This window comes from Neopelma chrysocephalum, unplaced genomic scaffold (assembly GCF_003984885.1).
Source record: "Neopelma chrysocephalum unplaced genomic scaffold, ASM398488v2 Primary Assembly neopelma1_138, whole genome shotgun sequence".
In the NCBI taxonomy this organism is placed as follows: domain Eukaryota; kingdom Metazoa; phylum Chordata; class Aves; order Passeriformes; family Pipridae; genus Neopelma; species Neopelma chrysocephalum.
In genome coordinates, this window is record NW_020897800.1 from 3,903,060 (window position 1) to 3,917,728 (window position 14,669).

The following is a 14,669-nucleotide window of genomic DNA, read 5'->3' on the forward strand; positions in this document are numbered from 1 at the left end:
CTAATGAAGTGGTTGTTCATCCGGAGAGAGGCATCCGCTCGTATCTGTGCCTGGCTGCAGCAGGAGCCTCCTGACAGAGCCAGATGGCAAGCGCCGGGAAGAGGGGGAAAGGGAGCTGCAGCTCTGCTTCCTCCCGGGAAAAATGCCCGGTGGGAGCGTGTCTGCCCCGGCTCTGCTGCTGCCGCGGGGCCGGGACGGGGGGATGGAGCGGGGTCAGGCCGGGGCAGGCGGAGCCGGATCAGGCTGCGAGCATCCAGTTTAGGTTTTCACGTGCCTCCAGCCCCGCGGTTACAAACCTTACATAAACCCAGCCGGGAGCACAGCGTTAATATTTAAAAAATGACATTTAAGGTATTGGATCTATGCTGTGCTCTCCAGGAGAGTGTCTCTGTGTTTGTGTGTGCGTGCACACGCTCCGGGCTTTGTTTTCCTTTTATAGTGGATTGTTGTGGGTATGTGTTTTACTCGGGGTGTTTTGTGCTATAATAAGAAGGGGGAGGGAGCAGGGAAATGCTGCTCTGTTTATACACACTGCTGTCAACAGCGATGCTGCTTGTTTCAGATTCCCATCCTCCGTGAAGCTCCGTGGATCCAGGCAAACAGCACCCTTCCCCCTCTATCCCTAGATCCTGAGGGAGGATTGAGTCTTTCCTCCCATACCCCTCTTGCTGGCAGGCCTGCCCTCTCCTGGAATTTGGCTCTGGGGAATGTTTCACGCTCCCATCCAGCGTGCAGGCGAGTCGATATGTTAAGGTTCAAAGGGACAACCCTGGAAAATGTCAGAGCAGTGTCTGTGCACGGTTGTTCTGCTGCTCTGATCGCAAAAAGCAGCTCTGAGTGCGTCAGACTGTAATTTTCAGCCGGGGGGGCAGAGGAGGGAGGCAGCAGTGCCTCTGTGTGTGTGTGTCTGTGTCCCTCCTGAGCTCCCTTGATACACATCCCAATGCCTTCCCCCTTTGTGAGCCTTTGGAGACACAGATGCAGGGCTTAGCCTGAAATGTTACTGCTCGCCCATAATTTTTATAAATCTCAGGTGTAGCACATCTTTCCCTCCTCCCTGAATATTTATGTGGTTAGGCTTTGTGGCAGGAGCATTTTTATGTCTTTTTCTCCCTTATTTTTCCCTGTCACAACCAGCCCTGAAATAGTCAGTGGATGTGCCCTTTTCTTATTCCTGATATGGGCCCCAAGGGACAGCTCCTTCCTATCCATCTCCTGAATGCCATAACAGCAGCTGGGACACGCTGGAAAAGCGCTGGGTCTGAATCTATCCTTTTGATATAAGTGGACATTATGCATTTTTAATAGACACAGAGCTCAGTGAAACCCTTAGTACTAGCTGAATTGGCACAAAATTCCCAGGCAAGTAGTCTTTGGAGCTGATCTCTCCCTTGGTACCCTGCAGAAAATGAGACCAAGGACAAAAAAAGGCCACGTTCCCTTTGATTGCAAGAACTGCCGCGTTTTGCAGAGGAGGTGGCTGAGCAGAAGCTCACCTGGCTGTGCATGAAAGGTTCTGGATTGGCAGCCCTTGTTCATCCTTGTTCATCCACAAGGAAATGCAGCTTGTGGGGAGATGCTGTTATAAAGCTCCTTCCTTCAAGCAGCACTGTGGACAGTCCTTCAGCACTGGCCTGGAGGCATCAAATCCCTGGTTCCAGGCTAAGCAAAGCTCATTCCCACCTGAGACAGTGGTGAGGGGTCATCCAGCTTGCCCCACTTGAGAAGGAAAGATTATGGGAACCACTGTCCCTGTCCCTGTGATGGTGCAGTTGGGATCTCTCAGCGTGCCTTGATGGCTGCACATTTATGGCTAATGTTTGGACTTCCAAACAGCAGAAAGCTCTGCTCCCAGGTGCCCCTTGAGATCCACAAGTTAGAACTGGGGTCTGAATGTTCAAACCAGTCCAGTGAAAATGCTGGGAATCCCTGATGAAGGTCCCTGAGGTTGCTCCACACACTGGATCTCGGCTCTCTGGCGACCGAAGCTTTGCACAGTAACTGGAATGTTGCGTTTTTTTCTTTGTTCTTCCTTTCTTAGTAAAGCATAAGTAAATCTGTCTATACCTACAGGTTACCATGGCACTGTAACCTTACAGGGAGGGAGTCACAAGGGAGTAGCTGTGGATCTGTGCACGTCCAGTGTGGAACACGGAGCCAGGAGGAGATGGTGGTGCATGGAGGGGGTTGATGTGGTTGGAGGCAGGTGAGCAGGCAGCAGTTCAGGGCAGGTAAAAGGTGACTCGCCCCCAGCTCAGCAGTGACTTTTGGCTCATGTTAAACTGTCCAGCTGTGCACGTGGCATTTGGAGATGTGGTGTTCAGCCATCTCAGAGAAAATCTGCTGCTGAGCATGAGTCAGCCCTGCCTGGGTTAGCTGTTAAAGGGCAGGAGCAGGAGATAAAACCTTTACTCTGCCTCTTCAAGCCCTGCATCCTCCAAATAGTCCCTGCAGAGGAAGGGAGCATCCTCTGGGTCCTGCTGCATGGTTAGAGCTCACACAAGCGTCCTGCGTGCCTGCTAGGCTTGCTGCAGTTGCCCCCAGATTGGGGTCAGCCCTAGTCACATCCAGAGCCTCCTTCCCATGGGAAATCATGTTCCTGCTGCCCTTTGCCCGGTGCCAGGGACCTGGGTGAATATGGGGGTACCTTGTTCTTTGGAGGGAGGTGGCTGAGTGAGGCCATGGAAAGACGTGGTGCTCGATAAAAGAGGAGTTGGATGAGATGTAAAGAGTGTTCCCCACTGCTGCCAAAGCCCAGGTGGGCTCAGCTGGGAGCCATCAGCCTGGGCACGGACAGAGAGGAGTGGAGGGTGCTCTGCTGAAGTGTGTGTGTGCTGAGAGTGGAGCAGAGCCCTGTCTGCCACCCTGGGGGCAGGAGGGGGGAGCCGTGCTTCCCCCAGCACACGGTCACTGCTCCCCCTGAGAGGTGCTGAGCCTCCTCGCCAGCCAGACCCTTCCCTCGCATCCAGCCCTTCCCATCCTCGCGCTCCCTGCCTGCCGAGCTGGGAGAGCGGCTCCCCGAGCCTGTGGCTGCGAACTCGGCGGGTGATGCCGTGGAGTGAGGAGAACAGGAACCAATTCCTTGAGGGGCCATCTCGGAGCCTTCCCCGGCTTTTCCTCCTGTCGCAGGGAGAAGTGCCCCTGCCCGAGTGGAATAAATTGGTACAGACCATTAGCAGGTCCTCCTCTGGCAGGGGGAGGCTGTCGGCACCGCTCTGGATACAAAGCAGCCAGCCACGCTCCGGCTCCTTCCTCCCGCATCCCGTTGGCCTCTTCCTCCTCCTCCTCCTCCTCTCCTCCTCCCTGTTTGCCCGCTCCCTCCCTCTCTCACTCTCTTTCTTTTCCTCAACGCCACGCTGCAGAAGGCAGACCTGGGAGCCAGAGGTCCACGGAGGCAGAGGAGGAGGAGGAGGAAGGAGCTCTCCAAGGCTGTTCCTGTGCGAGTGAAACGGGGAGGCAGAGAGGCGATGAAGGAGCGTCTCGGTTGCTGCCTGGATTAAGAAAGAATACATAAAAAAAAACCAACCCAGAACCAAAAAAAACAGCAAACCACAAAACCGGACCCAACAAACGACGAAAAAGGGAGGAGAGAAGGAGGAGGAGGAGGAGGTTGCTGGGGGAGCCCACTCCGATGGGTGAGCAGCCGCTTTGAATCGTGCCTCTGTTCCCAGGGATTAAAGCATGAATGGGAGCAGCTTCCCAGCCACGATGGAGAGAGAAGGCGGTTCAGGCTGTGGGAATAAGGTAACTCTTGCCTCTTGCAGGCGTTGCATGGCTGAGCTGAGCAGGACAGGCATCCTTTATGCACAGGGCTGGGTGTGTGGATGTGTGGATGCAGCGGGAGGGAGTGGGAGGCAGCAGGAGACACCCCAAGCGATTTTTCTACCCCTCCCCGTCTATTTAAAGAACGCAGAACAGGTCCCGGGGGCTGCAGTGCTGGGGGTCACTTTGTCCCCCCTTTTTGGGGCTGAGGACACCGAGCTGCTTTCCCCGGGGAGGGCTGGCCGGGTGATGGGGAACGTGCCCGTGTCTCACCTCCAGGAGCTCTGTGCTCCCAGCCTTGCCCTGGCAGCCCTGCCCCTGCCCCGGGGCTCCCCTCGGGCTCTCGGGAAGCTGCCTGGGCACCCCGATGGCCCTGCACCCTTCGAGACTGGCCGTGCATCCGTGCAGAAGGAGGGGAGGGAGGTGAGAGTTGCTTTTCCCTTCCCTTGGTCATCCTCTGCCTTTTCTTCGCAACAGAAAGGGATGGGATTTAGGAGGAGGGGGAACTGAAATCCCTTTCATTCGTGCCAGCAGTGGTGAGAGCCAACTTTGAGGCTGCTTCAAAGGAGAAGCTGTCCAAGTGCTAGCTTTTGGAGGAATAGGAGATGGCTGAGCAATGCCAGAGTGATCTCTGTGCCGTGTTATGTTGTGGGAGTGGGTGGGGATGAAAAATAGTGACTATGGGGGAGCAAGTCCGTGGTGATCAATGAAGCTGCCCACAAATGGTGCTTTCCTGTTCCCTGCTGGGCCTCTCTCTGACTCTGTTCCTGGGTCTCTGACCGTGAAAGTCCAAATTTCTCTTGATCAGACCAGAAAGCACAACTCCAAATAGTGTTGGGAGGCGGCTTAGCCCGGGTGTTTGGGAAAGCACTGAGGAGATCCTGATGTTTACAGCTGTGGAGCCCATATCCAGCTATTCCCAGCAAGCAGAGGTCTTGGCTGCCCAGCCCTCACTATCTTTGGCAGGATCTTGCTGCTGCAACATCCATTTGTTCTGTGCTATCTGTCACATCTCCCTTCCTCCCCTTGCCTTCAGGGACTTTTTGATGGGTCTTAGGAAACCTTTGCTTTAAAATTAAATAATGACATGTCACAGAAGTCCCCACTTGTGTGCACACAGTGCAGAAAGTCACGAGCCCCTGTGTGCAAACAATTGCTGTAAGAGCTTGTAGGAACATTTAAGGAGCTCGTGGTCCAATGTTATGGACTGGCAGAGACTCTGGAATCTGTTCCATGGATCTGTACATCCTTGTCTGAATTGCTGGTGTCCCTGAACATCTGCCTCAGTGAATGAATTGACTCGTCTGGAAGTCAGTTCTGCAAGACTTGCCTGGAAGGTTGCAGTGGTTGGGATTTCTTGGCTTTACCTGACAGAGATGGGATTGAAAAGGTGTGGGGAAAATGGAGGCACTCGGGAAAAGAGGGTAAAATATCTTCTTTCTGTGTCAGCCTCAAGGCACTGAGGAATATGGATGTTCTGGTGAAGGATCTGAATACTTAGTGAAAAAGAAGGATATTTCTCCCAGCAGGGTGAATTCTGTGACAGGGAACAAGAGCTTTGGAAAAGGCTAAAGCCAGCAGGACAGTGGGTGCTACCAGAATGGGGAGGTAGCTGACCAAACATTTTATTTTCCTGGTTGAGTATATTTATGGGTGTAGAAAAGTCAGAGGAAGAAACATGAAATCATTGATGTTGGCTCTGAGTACTTTCCCATTCCATACAGCTGAGTTATAAATCCCACCCTTCAAGCCATTCCTAGGGAAACACTATTGGATTCTCTGGCAGAGCACTGGGAACTTGGAGTCAACAGTGAGAGCTGGGTCCCTCCAAACCAGGCTGACCCGAGGAAGGTGCAGTAAAGGGGGTTCAAGTTTTGTGTCATTTTGATTCCCTGTGACAGAAAAGCCAGAGGGAATCCACAAAGGGCTCTTTCCACATGCATGTGTCAGCCAGGAGGAGAAAGGGGAGAGCTTTCCCACTTGTGAGTTGGCTTCCCAAAGTTTCCTGACCCTTCAAGGTGGCTCATAGTGGAGAGTGGACACAGAGGGGGGGTGGTGGCCCAGCCCTGGAGGGGAGTGTCCCCTTGTACATGTGCTGCCACAGTGCCACTGGGGTCAGGGATCTGTTCTCCTGTGGCTTTGTCCTCAGCAGGGCAGTGTCTACAGAGCCCCAGCCCCAGTGATGCTGGATTTGCTCTTCCCTCCCCTGACCTGTCCTGCTGTTCTGCATCTTTCTGGTTTGTCTGTGCAACTCTGCACCTTCTGAGGGAAGGAGAGCAGTGAGTGCCTCCAGGGTGCAGGGCTGGTTGGTTTTCAGCTTCATCCTCCTGGCAAACCACTGCTCTAGCTGGGAAATCTGCTCTAAGCCCACCAGGAAACCTTCCAGTCCCAAAGTGTGAGCACAGATGCAAAGCTGGCTGCTCCCTGTCAAAATATAATGCTTTCTGAAACCAAAACAGAGCATCTGCCCTTTTCATCTTTTGCAGCACCCTCCTGTTGCCACAACAGAAGCCTTGGGAGATGAAAAGAACTGTCTTCGAAGGGACACCAGGGCAAAATTCATTTTTCACTGCTTTTCTGCAGACTTGCCTTTTGCCATGCTTTTGCTCTCTCCCGCCCTTGTTCTCTTTCTACTGGCTCAAAAAAAAAAAAAACTGTGCAAAAGCAGTTTTTTCCTCCTTCAAACAAAACCCAGTGGGCAGATTTGAATCCAGAGGAGGACAGGACATGGTCCTTTCTTGCACTGCTGTGCATTTTATCACGCAGGGACGAGCAGTGCCAGAGGCTGCCTGGCTTCCAGGATCCCTGACTTCTGGGGACACAGCAGGCCTTGCTCAGCATCTTTCTCTGGGGGTCATGCCCTCTGTGGCTCTCTCACCCTCCCCTCTTCCTGCAGCCCTCTGTGGCATGCAGTAGCCTGGAAAAGTTAGGTGGGCTGGAGCTGGAAGTGTTGTTTGGCTGGAGGTGGATTTGGTGTGGCTTCAACCCCCCCGAAGGCAAAGCACCCTCTGGCAGCAATGTCACTGCAAGGGCCTCTGCACTGGCTGTTTCATGGGTTATTATTTTGCTCTGTTAGATGTTGTCTTTGCTTGTGAATCAGTCACCTACCAGTGTTCTGCTTCTCTGGTGGCAGGAGAAGGGAGCTCTGCCAAGCACCAGGTGTGAAGAGCAAGGATGGATCCTCCCTTGATCCCCAACTGTCTGTGTTTGGGTTGGCAAGTTGGCACCAGGGCTGGATTCACCTTCAGAAGCTCATGGGGGCTTTGCTGAGCAGAGATCACAGGGTGTGGCCCCTAATTAATCTCCATATCCTCATCTAGACACGTGGACCACCCCCAAGTGCTCTAAGTAACACAGCACATTAGTCACTATGGAATATATCCTCCTACAGCTTAAATGGGAACTCCAAACCTCCAGGGTACTGAGAGCTTGGGGAGAGAACTGAGAACAATTCACGGTGCTGGGGAGCAGATCCTGGTCTCCCACAGTGCTTTGTCCCACAAATTTCACCAGTTTATCCCTCCTCCTCTTCTTGTCCCTCTCCCTCTGTGGGTGTGTTGGTTTTCCCAAGAGGAATTTTCCAAGGCAGGTCATTGACAGGTTCATAAAATGATTTCTGTGCAGGAGAACACCTTGTGGGTACCTGTGCTGGGCTGGGAGCTCGCACAGGCAGCTTTGCACAGCCGTGTTTTCCATCCTGGCCACACAAGTGTGTGTTCCACACCTCCTTGGAAGTGTGTGTTCTCCTTCTGTGTAGTTCCACACTCACTCTGTGTCTGCTCCTGCCCTTTAAGCCCAGAGCCTTTAAGCAATTTTCCAGCTGCAGTGGTCCCTCAGAAATCCCTCCAGCTCTCCTATCCATGGGGAACACCATGTGATATGCCTGGCAGTGACAGCAGAATAAATAGGAAATGCTCAAGATCCCCCTCCTGCCTGGATCTGAGCTGTTTTCCTGAAGCCAGGACAAGAGCTAAGCTTCTGTATAAGGCTTTTTCTGCTGTTCCTTAAGAGCAGTGGAGAGGGAATTGAAAGCTGTGGCTCAGAGAGAGAAGTCTGCTTACCCCCAAAAGGTGGGAAACCCTTTGCTTAAGTGTTCTGTTACTGTGTAGTAAAGAAAAATAGGCATTTCCAGGCTGCAGCTCATCTCATCCAAGGGCATTCCTCTAAAACAGGCCAAATAAACTCTCCCTTGTTGATTGCAAAAAGAACATGGGAAGCAAACTGTGCTGTGAGGATCTGCCTATGCCTGTGGCCCTGCAGGGAGCAGGGGTGGATGGCCAGAGCTCGTGGGTAATGAGACACACTTCACCCTCTGACAGGAGAAAGGGCCACGGGATTTGTCTCAGTTGCCCTCCTGGAAATCATTCTGCAGGTTCCTCTGCAGATTTGGCACCTGGAAGGCAAAAAAAAAATGAGGCTAACCCAGAAGAAATACCTTGAGTTTGCCTCACCTTCCATTCAGCTGGAGAGAGACCAGGAGCAGAAGGATGGATGCAGAGGCTCTGCTCTGGATTTCATGAATGGATGAATGTAGAGATGCAAGTGGGGATTTTGAGGGGATTTGGAAGCCTGCTCCAGGATTTGTCTGGCACACAGAGCATTTATAATGCTTCCAGCGTTATCATAACATAATGCCAGTGTGGTTTGGGGCCCACTCCAGCTCTCAGTGGATAGAAACCATCACTCCTGTTGCCACCAGTAGGACTGGGATCCCACTTGGGATATGTTGTAGTTTTACAAGCCCAAACTCTTGTGCTGGTGGCACAAAGCAAGGCTGAGGTGCCCTTGTGTGCTGCTGTGGTTGTGTGTGTGTGGGTGCTCAGCAGGTGTGACAGTGGGGTGGGTGTCTGGGTCACCTCCCCCTGGACTTGGCTGGAAATTCCACCTTGGTGCTGAAGTGTTCTGGCTGAACTCCTTAGATGTCATTCTCTGTGTTCTCCCCCTGTTGAACAGCTTCTACAGCTAGAGAAGAAATGTGTACCAACACATTTATCTTCACAGAGGAGGCTTCTCAGGGAGTGAGCAAATGCTGGGGAGTGACACTGCTCTGGCCTCGTGGGACTAAACTAGATGGTCTTTTATGATTATTCCATTTGAGTCCCATAGACTGTGACAAAGTAAACCTGGAGCTGTGCTGGGACACTGATCACCCTGCAGTGCTTCTGCCCAGGGCATCCAAGTGAGCTTTTTCCAGCTTCAACTCACATCAACCACACCAACATTGTGCCACCCGACAGTCCTGTGGGAGGAATTAGTGCTCTGGGACCACTGTCCCGAGGCCTTCAGCCCATCCCTGCCCAGGGGAAGCACATCAGAGCCTTGTTCTAGTTTTGAGTGCTCCACTGCAGGATTTGGGGCCTTTTTTGTGTGCTTTGCTGCCCTTTGGAAGGGCTGTGGGTGCTCTCAGTGCAGTGAGAGACACACTGAGCCTGGTGTGTTCCCTCCTCCTCCTGTGCCTGCCCAGCCAGGGTTTGTCACCAGCACAGGAGTAGCACTTCTGGAAGGAATTTCTGTGTGTGTAGATGAGGGGCAATGCTGAGAGAAATCCTTCCCACTGCTTCATTGGGCACAGCAGCCACCCCCCAACCCCGAGCAGTGATTGGTGCCCTGAACAGTCCTCACTGCCCCGTTGGGATTCACTGAGTGGAAGGGAAGCAGAACTTTGCTGGTGTGTGTGACCCTTGGATTCCTGCTGGGGCTGGATGCCTGCCTGGTGTGTGAACAACTCTGCTGGGGCCCCTGACATCGTGTTAAATGCCACTGTCCCCTGTGGGCACCATGGCACTGCCCATGCCCTCCTTGCCCTGCCATCCCTCTGTCCTTGGGGGGAACTGTAGCCACAAGCCCAAGGGGAAGGCTGCAGTTTGTGGAGTGTGCAGGAGGTGAGTGCTCCTGTGCCGTGGCCATTAACGAGGTACATTAAGCAGATGATGAGGGAGAGGCCTGACAGGGTTGTTAACTCCTGTCCCTCACCAGAACAAAGCTGTAAATCCCTCCCGAGGGATCCAAGACAGGGCAGATCTGCACTCCTTCCCTTAGAGTCCAGGCTGGGAAAAGAGCAACTTGCAGGAGGAATTCTGTCAGAGCCTGGTGCAGTACCTGGAGCCTTTTTTGGCTCGTGAATAACTTGATATTTCTCCTGAATAATAGATGCACATGATGGATGCTGAGAGGCAGATCTGAGAGTGGGCTGGGTCTCTGAAGGAGGGGGTGAGACACAGGGAGTAAGGCAGTCCTGGACTGAACTGGGAGCTTGCTGGGTGCTGGAGAACTGGCAGGGATGGTGTTTGGATGTAAATCTGCACGACTGAGGCAGAGAGGGTGCCTGTTTGGTCTTTTCATGTCTCCTGTGATCAGTAGGAGTATAGAAGTATATAGATAAGTACATTATATACACTACAGCACTGCCCAGCTCAGGCCTCAGGGCTGAGGAAGGTTAATATTTGTAATGATGCCATTCCATGAGGGGCTTCCTGTGACTGTGAGAACGTGAGGAGAATGGTGCTGTGATTAAATCCCAGCACAGTTTATGGTGGGGGTCAGCAACCTGTGTCTGCCAAGGCACGTGGGCAGGTTTGGGGCAGCACAAAGAGGCTGCACCCCGAGAGCTGGGGCTTTTTTTGGGAGGCACTGGCTGTGCTCAGATCAGCAGGATGCTCTCAGATGCTGCCTCACGCCGTGGTACTGAGAGGCAGCCTCTTGCTTCCTTGAGAGACAGCTTTCACCTGACTTTCTAGTGGCACGTTTTGCTTCTAATTTGGGAGAGAGAAGTCTAATCTGGCACAAGCCTGCCACCCTTGAGAGGCTGCCAGCCAGTTTATGGCACTCTGTGTCTGCCGGCTCCCTCCAGCCCCGGGGAGCTGCAGGAATGTTCTCTCCTGCCATGCTCAGCTCCTGGGAAGCTGCAGGGATGCAGTGCTCCAGGAGAGGCTGCTTTGGCTCTGTGATGTGGGCTTGCAGGGACATTCAAAGGTTTGTTCAGACGGGCTGTGATCCACTCGGATAAACGGCAGCTGGTTATGGAGATTAGAGCTACAGAAGTCACTGCTAATGAATAATTCCTCCAGTGTCTTTCTTACAATAGCGGCACATTCGCGAGGCGTGACTCCAACATATTCATCTTCCCGGAGCGTGCAGCTCCTGGAATGACCTTCTGGGAGGCTTTGGAAGTATCTGCTTCTGTTTGTCAGCTCGAGGAGCGTCATTTCTGGTGTGATTTTTACCGGGGGGGGAAAAAAATTGCCAGTGCTAAAACGGGGAGCATCGAAAAGATGGGTTGAAATGTGAGTGGCCAGGATGGGGACCAGGACAACTCTGAGACTGAGAAGCAACATGAGGAGAGTTCAGCTCGTTCTGGGGTGGCTCAGTTTGAAGTCTCATCTACCTTAGAGTTAGTTGCTTTAAGTTATTAGTTACTTTATTCTCCCCAGAGCAAGCAGCCAGTGTTCAGAGACGAGCATTGAGAAGGGGCCTGGCAGGCATAATGCTGGATAAAATTACTCTGAGATGAATCCTTTGGCAGCAAGGTGGATCCTGGAGGTACAGGTACTATCTCTGCCTTGAGCCTGGCAGACCAGCCTCAGGAGGAAGGAAAAATGGCAACAAAAGGTGCCTTTCTATGAATAACGCCCAAAAGATGGGCGGAGGGGGAGCTGCTTATTTCTTCCCATTGTGGAGGAGTGACTGTCCATGGCACTGGGAGGATACTGGGATTATTGTCAGAAGCTGGCCTCAGGAGAACATTACACACCAGAAACCTCTTGCTGCTGAATCCTTTTGGGGTTTTGCACCAGCAGGACACACGTGTGGAAGGGGAGCAGAAGGGTCTGAGCTTTTTCCCTGTCCCTTGGCTTTGGGAAATTTGGCAGCTCTGAGGCCCCGGTGGCAAAGGATTTGTGGCAATCCTCTGGAGCTGTCACCCCCACACACACCTCCTTTCTTCCTCCAATTTATCTTTTAATAATGCTGCCAACATTATTTCTTGTGGCTGCCTCGTGTGCTCTGTGCCCTCCCTGGCAAGTCCTTTTTGTCTCACCCAGGCAGCTCATTCCAGAACACTCCAAAGGGGAGAGGCTCAGGCTGCTGAAGTTAATAACTTACCCTACAGCCTGAGTCACTCTGTTAGAGAGCAAAGTGTGAACTCTGCAGCAATCTGGGGCCGAGACCCAGGTCTGAAGGGAAAGGGGTTGTGGAGTAGGTGAGTCCCAACACTGGGGTTGGGATCAGCACATGCCCCACTCTGCTGCTGACACCATGGGGCACCTTGGGCTTGTAAACCTTGGGATGCTTCCCAAAGCAGTGTTACATGGGGTGGTTGTGGGAAAATGGAGGATATGGGAGGCCAGGGAAACCTGCTCCAAAGGGAGCCTGCGGAGGAGGCAGAATGAAGAGATGTCCTGGCTCTGCACTGAGAAACCAACACGTTCAGAGAGGCTGAGAGAGAGAATTCTCCTCCTTTTTCTCAACGTGACAGCGACTGGGAGGACCAGGTGTGCTGAGATGTCCTCACTGATGTGCCACAGCCCCATTTTCATAGCCTGCATTCTGCATTTCTCATGGAGCCCCAGTCCCTTGAGGTGCAAAAAGGCTTTAGGGCCACTTGGAGTCCAGATACCACTGGTTCCTCCCTCTCTGTCTCAACCATCCTTTCTCTTCTGGCTCCTTATCAACTGAGTCAATGAGTTTAGTAACTCGTGTTTTCAAAGATTAGTCATCTCTAGGAATGACATTTGAAAGACTGACAGCTCCAATCAAATCACAAGGGCTGCTCTTGTGCTTGAAGATATTTGTTAAATTAAAAAAAAAAAAAAAAAAGGTAAAATCAACCTGACAAATTAAGTGTTGTACCTTGAGATACAGCCAAGGGAAGTACAGATGTGGCCTCAGTCACTCAAGGAAGCTGCCAGGCTGCCAGTGTGGGGGTTGGACAGGCCTGAAGGGAGTGTGGTGGGTCTGTGCTGCAGCTCTGGTGATGCTCTCCTACCCCTGCTCCCTCCTTGGGCAAGGGATGGCCTGCTCTCCCTCTCTGCCATGCAAGGTTGGTGACAGTCATAATAATAACGAGGTAATTTGCCTGGTTGATTTGAGATGCATCATAATTACTGCGTGATTACAATATTCTTAGAGCAGCCATTACAAAACCCTCCAGTTTCTCTGAGCACCCCAAGGGCTTGTCTTGCACCTCACCTTGCAGGTAAAACCCTGCAAGGGAGTCTGTGTGTCCCTCAGCCACATCTGCAGCTCTGTCTGTGCATGGTGATGTGTGTGTGCTCTCACTTGGAGATCAGAGTTCCCCCGTGCTGAGACACAGGGAATATTTCCATGTGTCCCAAGTGGTTTGGCCAAGCAGGTCAAGCTTTTCCAAGTGCTGAGGATGCTCTTGGGAAGGGCAGGGGCTGGGGAGTGGTGCTGGGGGGGAGCCTGTGGGTGCCTGTCCTCCTGTGAGACCTCGCGTCCGCTGCTCTTTTGAGCTGGGCTGTGAAACCATTGGCTTCATTCTGCCTCCAGCTTTTTTGGCTTCTCCATTCCTTATTCAGAAGATCTGGGATGGGTTTGGCCCTTGGGTGATTCTAAAATTAGGAGAAATGACCTTCCCCAGGCACGCAATCCAGGCCATGGGATGAGCTGTGCTTTGCCAGCACCTCGGGCATCAGTGCTTGTGCCACGGCTGTATTTAACCTGTGAGCTACTGGAGCCTTGTGATTCCTGGCCAAAAGCAGGCAGCTATTTCCAGCTCACCTCTAGAGCAAGCTGAGGTGCAGGTGAGCCAAAATAATTTAGCCACAGGGAAGCCAGAGTCAGAAGCAGGCTTGGATTGGAAGCTGGACAAACGGGTGCATTTAGCCCATGCCTTTCCCACTAAGAGCCAAATCCCATTTCCTTGGGCAATGCTGGAATAGCTCTGGGTTTATTGGATTGGCATATGGGGGTTTTAGGCTGGTAGAAGAAAAGAAATGGTTCCCTGCCAAATGCCTCTCAGGGCCTGTTATCCTGACATGTCAAAGGTTCCCAGGCAGGCAAAATCCTCTGTGTTCACTGGGAGGTGAGGGAAGAAGGATGAGAGCCCTGTGCTCCCTTTGAGCAGGCACAGCAGGGCCAGGACACCCTGCCAAAATTTGGGAGGGACCAGAAATCAAAGGGAGACAGTTTTTAAATGACCTTCCTGTTCCCAAGAAGGTTGTGTAGGTTTGTGGCTGCACTAATGGACTGCGAGCAGGGATTGATTGTGTTGCAACTGCTGAATTATAGTTGGGCATCTGCTTAATCATCCCAGATCCCCCCCAACTTCCCTTTCCACGCTATAGCATCAAAGAATCAATGTTAATTCCTCAGTCCCATTAGTGACTTTTGCAGAGGTCACAGGCTATCAGGCTCTCTTGCCCTGTTTGACCACCCAGTGCTGAGCAGGGATCAGGATTTGAGCCTCATCCCTTTGAAAAAAGCTGTTTAACAGGGATGGGAGCTGGGAATTTTCTCTGTAGGTTGATGTAATGGTTGTGGCTGATTTCTTGACCAAGTGCTAAGCAGGGGAGCTGAGAGCTCTGAGTGCCAGGCTGCAGCTTTGCTGAATCTGTCCCATGAAGCCACAGGAGAGAGAACCTGCAGGAAACACTCCTGTGACTCAGGGAATGGCACTGCTGCTGTGACATAAATCCATTTGTGCAGCGTTGGGGTGTGCTGTGAGGCTGGAGGGTTTGTTGCCTGGGCAGCAGCTAACGAGGCTGTGGCTCAGGCTGCTGGAGTAGGTGCAGCAGTTAACCCTGGAGCCCCGGCCCTGCCTGGCTGTCTGCAGTGCAAAGGTGCTCTGCAATAAGGCAGAAATTTATATGGGAATTTATAGCCCAGAAGCTCCTCGGCTCAAATCCCCTGCGTGGCTGCTCCGAGCGCCTCTGAAATACAGAGAGAGC

General features: G+C 52.5%; 1 protein-coding gene across 5 annotated transcripts in view; it reads left to right on the forward strand.

Annotated features, from left to right (window-relative positions):
* Nucleotides 1–14,669, forward strand: part of B3GAT1 (beta-1,3-glucuronyltransferase 1) — a 52,987-nt gene that overhangs the window by 13,958 nt on the left and 24,360 nt on the right. For 3 of the 5 annotated variants that reach the window (XM_027699584.1, XM_027699582.1, XM_027699585.1), the window contains exon 1: nt 3,067–3,744. The gene's annotated coding sequence lies outside the window, so the exon portion shown is untranslated. Of the gene's footprint in view, nt 1–2,073; nt 2,207–3,066; nt 3,745–14,669 lie in introns of those variants that run through there. The other 2 variants (XM_027699581.1, XM_027699583.1) reach the window with 2 other exon arrangements.